Below are 8080 nucleotides of genomic sequence, written 5' to 3' on the forward strand. Positions count from 1 at the left end.
CTGCCAAGTTTATGATTAACCTCTCTATCCAAAACTTTATTCCTTTTCTTGTGCCATTCCTGTTTCCCTCAGGATTGAGGCGTATCAAAGAAAAAGGGAGATTAAAACTGAGCAGGACCCTTAGGGCCTTCCCCGTGACAAGACCCCACTGTGTCCCCCACTTCTTTTTTGTAGAAAAAACTTTAGTCTCCTAGACCTTCCCCGAGTTTCAAAGAGCAGGCAGAAGAAGTTAATTAGAGAAGTAAGGGAATGCAGAAACAAAGGAAAAGCAGTCAATCAAGAAAAGTAATGGTAGCTTAAACAACAGTTCAGTGATAAAACAGAGTCCTAGTTCCTCCTCAAGGGCTATAGATAACAATCTGGTGCATATCTTAGAGTTGTTCTGCAGAAATTAAGACCGCCCCATACCTGGTAAAGGATGGTGACTACACGATGACCACGTATAGAGCCCAGACTGGTTGGAACCAGAAGACTGATGATAAAGATTCCTGAAATATTACCCTGCTACCTCACCACCAGCCAATCAGAAGAAAGTCCACAAGCTGCAACCATCACCCCTAATGTTGCCTTTAAAAGCCCTTCCCTGGGGACTTCCCTGGTGGTCCGGTGGTTAAGAATCCGCCTTCCAATGCAGGGGACATGGGTTCGACCCCGGTCGGGGAACTAAGATCCCACATGCCGCGAGGCAACTAGCCCGAGTACCACAACTACTGAGCCCACACTCCGCAAACTACAGAACAGAGCCTCCGCTCTGGAGCCCCTGCGCCACAACTACAGAGCCCACGTGCTCTGGAGCCCACGCGCCACAATTAGAGAGCCTGTGCACTGCAACGAAGATCCCATGTGCCGCAACTAAGACCCGATGCAGCCAAAAAAAACAAAAAAATACCCTTCCCTGAAAGCCACAGGGGGGTTCAGGTGTTTTGAGCATAAGCTGTCCATTCTCATTGCTTAGCGCCCTGCAATAAATGCTGTACTTTCTTTCACCACAACCCAATGTCAGTAAATTGGCTTTGCCATGGAGTCGGGCAAGTGGACCCAAATTCGATTTGATAGCAGGGGTAAGATAAAGACTTGCTGATGGGGTCCTAATGGAGGCTATGGTTAAAGGTATAAGAGTTAACAGAGGGGCTTCCCTGGTGGCGCAGTGGTTGAGAATCTGCCTGCCAATGCAGGGGACACGGGTTCGAGCCCTGGTCTGGGAAGATCCCACATGCCGCGGAGCAACTGGGCCCGTGAGCCACAACTACTGAGCCTGAGCGTCTGGAGCCTCTGCTCCGCAACAAGAGAGGCCGCGATAGTGAGAGGCCCGCGCACCGCGATGAAGAGTGCTCCCCCGCTCGCCACAACTGGAGAAAGCCCTCACACAGAAACGAAGACCCAACACAGCCAAACATAAACATAATAAATAAATAATAAATAAAAATTTAAAAAAAAAAAAAAAAGAGTTAACAGAATTGGGATGAAAGTTTGTAAGGAAATTGGTGTATCTGAATGGGCTTTTTGTAATATGGTTGCATCTCTTTTGCCTGATTGTATTGTGAGGATAGACATTGTTTCTCACTGGGGAATGCTTCCCCCACCTGGTATTTTAAGACAGGGCATAGAAATCCAACCTTCAGGCAATGTTAACTGAACATGCTATAGAAACCAGTAGGGTTGCCTGAACCCACACAGTGTGAGGTAAAACCTGGGGACTAATATTCAGGTGTTAACATGAGCAATAGTGGAAGATTTTTGCCTCTAGGGTGAACTGGTCTGGTGTTGACTTGTGCGCTTGGAAAGAGGGTCTTTGTTGAATGCCTCATGCAAACTTTTGAAGGCATGATACACTGAACCCTGAAGTTGTAGAACATAAAAATCCTTTGATTTCTAGTTTAGTTGGAAATCTCACTGATACAAAGAAGCAAATTAAAGAAAATGTAGTTGGGCAAATCAATCTTTTGATATCATTTAGACAGCAGCCCAGTTCTTTAGGGAATTGAAAGCAACTGTCTTTGTCTTGCAAAACTTACAAAATCAGAAATATAAATACAGCACGCAATAGCCTGAGACTGAGCCTAGTTAACTTGATCAGGTAGAACTTGAAACCAAAGGAAAAAAGAGGAAAAGGGGCCTTTTAAAAACTACAAACTGCTGGAAAGGCTCTCTTACCCAAAATCTAGTTCACAGCCTGATTCTAGTTCATGCCTGATTCATGACTAAAATTTTTAAATGAAAGCTATGAGGTCTCTGGTTGTGTCTGTCTATAGGTCTCAATGTGTATATTACTGGTGTAGTATTTTTCTACCTCTTGATAGTATTGCCAAAATTAATTTGTAAAAGAGCTTTATTTAATTGGCTTAAAAGTAAGCACTTATAAATGAAATATTTCTAAATCTCAAAAGTGTAATAGAAACGAACCCAAATGTTTTTCAAGTTCATGTGATGTAGGACTACTCTTTAGTAAATAAAAGCAAATTTTAAATTATTGGTTTAATTTAAATAGGCATGTATTAATGTTATCAGCATTAAACTTAAAACTTTTATTCTACCCAGGTTTACCAAAAGTCAGATAAGTCTATGTTATCTCTGTTACAAAATTTGTCAGCAAGAAAAATAGCTTGGGATGATGGGTGATTTAAGAGAGGAAAAAACCAGTGTTTCAGCAGAAACTATAACACAACGGTTGTGGATATTAGATTCTAGTTCTGTTTAACATCTTTGAGGTTTTGTTTTTCTATCAGTAAATTGGACTGTATCCTGAATTCTTATAGTTTCCTCAAAGATTTGACTACAACGCTCCAAACTTTTCCAATTTTTCTCCTACTTTGACTTGGAATCATTGAGAACTAAAACTGCACTTTTCTGAAGCCCTGCAAACTAAAGCTAGATGACTTGATAGAAACTTCAGAGAAATCACCACAATAGCTCATGTTTAGACAATTTTCATTTCTGCTGTTTGGGCCACTCAGGAAGCTTACCTAAATACCTGACAACATCATCAGAGACATTTCAAACTTCAAAAGATGCTTCGACCCTGATGTCTAGAAGTCTTCTTGACTGGCAGCTCTCAGGACTCAGACACTGGGTTTGTAATTTGCTCCAATCCTTAATGCCTCTTATTAAATACCCGATTGCTTGCACCTCATAGGCCTAACTTTGAGAATCCCCCTGTATCACCATTTCCTAAAATGAATTTAACTGACCTGCTGTCAGGGCTAAGAGAGTGGCTTAAGGAAGTGGAACAATCCACCAACTCAGCCTCTGGACGGTGAAAATTCTTAAAAAGTTTCAAAGGCAGGACTGTAAGGAAGCAAAACTTGCCACACCAAAATGTATCTTTGGAATGCAGAGTATTTCAAAATGAGAACAATCAAAAGACTCAGGAAGAAACTTCTGACCTTCTCCCTAACTGCCTAAAGAAGTTAGATAGAGGGCCTGTTTCAGGAATCACCAGAAACATCGGCAAAGAATATGGGCTAAGTGTGGTGAGGGAAATTCTTAGAGACCAGAGACCACTCTGCATCCCATAGTCTCTGCATGGCCAGCAAACATTTATTTACCAAACATTTGCTTTCCCATCTCCACGTCCCTTCAAAGTCCTAAACCCCTACCTCCAGCATCCTCTTTTGTCTCCAGCTGAAGATGGTGTTTATGGTGAAGGTTTCAGCCATTTTGGCGAGTTACTCAGTTCTTCTGAGTCTTTCCCCTGTATTCATGTTACTAAATTTTGTTTTATTTTCTCCTGTTAATCTGTCTCGTGTCAATTTCATTCCTAGACCAGCCAGAAGAAACTAGAAAGGTAGAGGAAAATGTTTTCCTCCTGACAGGCCTCAGTAAGTCCCCAAATAAAACTGAAACCCACTGCTCTGACGTTGTGCATTTTTTTCAGTTGATAGTACCAAGGCTTGGTCTGGATTTCCTGCAGTCAGAGAGGCTCCCCAAAGCACAAGGAGACCCCTCTGTCTCTGTCCTCAGTGCCAGCCCCAGTGGGCCCTTGAAATGGTATGGATTTGTGCCAGTCCTCTGCTGGGTCCTCCTGCTAACCCCTCCTCTGGGACGCATTGAAACTGAGTCCACCTAAAACTGAATTCCCTTACCGAGTTTATGATTACTCTCTCTGTCCAAAACTTTATTTCCTTTCTCATCCCCTCTGACCTCAATCCTGTGCTAACTGTGCTAACCAGAGTCAGATGACTAAAATTGTTGCTGTCGATAACATCGTTAATGTACTAAAATTGCTGCTGTAGCCATCATCATCAGTGTACAAACTCAGGTTGTTTCTCCAGGACAAGATGAGCTAACAGACCCCCAAGCCATGGACCACTTGGCCTGAGATCGTAAACCAGAGACATCCTGACTCCTATGATTAAGAAATGTCACAGAAATGTCACAAGACCGTGATTAACCTCAACTTCTTTGTTCTTCCCCTTTAAAAAAACTTTAACTCAAAGACCGAGTGGTAGTGGATCTGAGGCTTGTCTCCCACTCCCTTGCTTGGCGCCCTTCAATAAACACTGTACTTTCCTTCGCCACAACCTGGTGTCAGCAGACGGGCTTTGCTGCACATCAGACAAACAGACCCAAATTTGGTTCGGTAACACTAGCTGCTGGCAGACATCCATGAGGATGTGCAGACAGCCTGGGGTTAGAGGTAATAATGAGGGGCCCAAGAGGAGGTCGGAGCCACCTTGCAGCTTTGGGGCAACATACATCTTAGCTGCAGCTCCATTATTTATATGTATATGATTATAAACTGTTTTTGTATAGTTTCATGATTTTTAAAGTTCTACTCTTTCTGCTCATAAAAAAACCCCTATATTTTCTGAAAATGTTGTAATTAACAGGTATTGCTATTATTATTTTTAAAGATATTACTATCTAAAAATAAAACTGAATTACAGTCATGTTTGCTCACTGTAGAACACTAAGGAAAAGGACAAACATGAAAAATTAAAATCTCCTGAGTCTTTCATGTTGAGTGAAAGAAGCCAGACACAAAAGAGTACATACTGTTGGATTCCATTTTGACAAAGTTCAAGAATTGGCAAAATGAATTTATGGTGTTAGAAGTGGTTCTCTCATGGGGTAGTAACTAGGAGAGGGGATGGGAGAACTTTCTGGGCTGCTGGAAATTTCTCTGTCTTGATCTGTGTGTTTACATATGTAAAAATTCACCTGAGCCATAAACTTGTGACATTTGTATCCTATGGAATATATACAATTAAAATGTAAAGAAAAATATTCATCTTTTTCTAATAAATTCTTTTTCCCATAAAAAAACAATGGGCCTAGGGCTTCCCTGGTGGTGCAGTGGTTAAGAATCCGCCTGCCAATGCAGGGGACACGGGTTCGAGCCCTGGTCTGGGAAGATCCCACATGCCATAGAGCAACTAAGCCTATGCCCCACAACTACTGAAGCCTGTGAGCCTGGAGCCCATGCTCCACAGCAAGAGAAGCCACCGCAATGAGAAGCCCGCGCACCACAATGAAGAGTAGCCCCTACTCGCCGCAACTAGAGAAAGCCCGCCGGCAGCAATGAAGACCCAATGCAGCCAAAAATAAATAAATAAAATAAATAAATTAAAAAACAAAACGAAAAAAAAACGATGTAGCTCCTAATTAGAGAGGCAGTGTCCTCTTTGTAAGAGGACACTGCCTCTCTAATTAGGAGTCAAACCCAAATCAAGCTTTAGTGCAAATCTCCGATCCTTAGGTACAGTGGAAGGAAGGAAGTCCCTGGCTGTGGATGAGTGAATAGTCACTAGGGGCAGAGCCCAGAGGACCGGGGAGGGTACTGGAAGCCCTGGCCCTGAGAAGATCTGCACAGCACTGCCCTCTGGCAGGGAAGGGGCAGCAATTCGCTCAGTGGGTTCCCGCGAGGATGACAGAATTGCCACATCTGAACCTCTGTCCTGCTGGCCCAGAAGGCAGTCATCAGACTCACTGTTTATGGGGCCAATGAATCAAAAACTGGCTTTTATCAAAAACTGCTGGACACCCAGTGCTGGGCTGCCCAGGCACAAATGCCCATACATTGCTCTTTTTGGAGATTCTCCATCTGACAATTCCACACCCCCTCTGGAGGTAGAAGCCAGAAGTTCACTTTCCCAGCATCCCTTATACCTGGTACACAGGCAAGCCGATGACTTGGGCTCCACCAATCAAATGCTCCCTTGTGAAATTTTAGTTGAGAAGGTAGTGGCATGGAGAGGCAGCACCATGTGGAAGGTATGTAGCACCCAAGGTGGCAGAGACCTCCAGCCTGGGCCAGCTGCAGCACGGGAGCCCTGTGGGGTCAGTGGGTGGCCACCAAGGCATCCCTGGATGTGATTCAACTGATGTTCCTGACACCATGGCATCCAAGCCTGATTATCTACCTTCCCGGAGATTTTCTGAACTATATAGTATCCCTTGATAAATTCCTTCCCTGAGAAATATTAGCTAGAGTGAATTCTGTTCTTGACAACTAAGAATGCTCAACGAATCCATAGTAAACAACTATGATATTGCTAAAATCCATCACACTTCTACATGACAAACATCGTTTGCAACTAAATTAATACAGCTAAGATGGATCATTATGTACCATCCTACTTTTAATTTATGCCCTATAGACTCATTATGGGGACGTTCTGGGAACCAAAGAGAGGAAGTCTCATAACAAAGTGGTGTTTGATGGAAACAAATAGGTTTGTTATGGGGACTGCCACTGTAATACCTGTCATTCCATCACCCCGAGATAAACATAAACCATATGTGGACTGAAAAAAAATGCACAATGTGAGAACTGTGAGTTTCAGTTTTATTGGGGGACTTAACTGAGGAATATAGCCCAGGAGACAGCCTCTCAGATAGCTCTGAGGAACTGATCCAAAGAGGTAAGAGGGGAGGTCAGTATATACGTGATTTTGGAGAAAGGGTACGTGCAGTCAAACACACATCTCGGTAGAAGGTTACTGTTAGTCACGAGGAACCGATATCTCAGTAAATTATTTTAATGCTTTTCTAAGTATGAGAAGATGCAAGAATCTGGGTTCAGACAATTTTCTCCTGAAAATATCTAACTTCTGAGGGCCTGTTCTACCTGTTTTCCCAGAGCACAGAGTGCTTCATTCCTTCATTCCTGCATTCCTTTTAGGGTAAACTGTAGGTGGAACTTGATGGTGGGCATACATTTTGATGTATTTCCCTTAGTCCTTGTTTCCTGGATCCTGTGTCTCTCCTGTTTTCGGTACCTTACTTAGAAAGAGTGCATGAAATGCAAAATGTTGGGATCCTGCTTATCTGACAATGTCTTTATTCTACCCTCACCCTGATTGAAAGTTTAGCTGGATATAGAATTCTGGAACTGCTGCTGAAAAGTCCAAATCCATTCTGATTCCTGAGCCTTCACATTTGTCTTTTTTCCCCGCCTCCAGTTGCTCATAGGACCTTCTCTTTATTTTGGCTGCTTCAAATTTCACAATGCATCCTGTCACATTAGTTCTTGGGCTGGTTACTTGGTGAGCCCTTTTATTTATTTTATTTTATTTTATTTTATTTTATTTTATTTTATTTTATTTATTTACTTGGCTGCGTCAGTTCTTAGTTGCAACACACAGGCTCTTCATTGTGGCGGGGGGGCTCTCTAGTTGTGGCACACGGGTTCAGTAATTGCAGCACACAAGCTTAGTTGCCCCGTGGCATGTGGGATCTTAGTTCCCTGACCAGGGATCAAACCTGCTTCCCCTGCATTGGAAGGCAGATTCTTAACCACTGGACCATCAGGGAAGTTCCAGTAAGCCCTTTTAATCTGGAAACTCATGTCCTCAAATTCCTGGACATTTTCTTGTATAATTTATTTCATAATTTCTCCTTTTTATTTTCTCTTTTCTCTATTTCTAGAACTCCTAGTAGTTATATGTGAACCTCCTGGATTTATCTTTTTTTTTTCTTTTCTCTCCTGTATTACATTTCTTGGTCTCTTCATTCCACCTAATGAGGGACACCTTACTTCAGCCTCCAGCCCCTCTGTTGCAATTTTTATTTCCACTATCCATTGTCTAGTTTCCTAGGGCCGTTTCCTGTATCTACATTTGGACACAATATGGACATG

Source organism: Balaenoptera physalus (genome assembly GCF_965194825.1).
Source record: "Balaenoptera physalus genome assembly, chromosome: 2".
In the NCBI taxonomy this organism is placed as follows: Eukaryota; Metazoa; Chordata; class Mammalia; order Artiodactyla; family Balaenopteridae; genus Balaenoptera; species Balaenoptera physalus.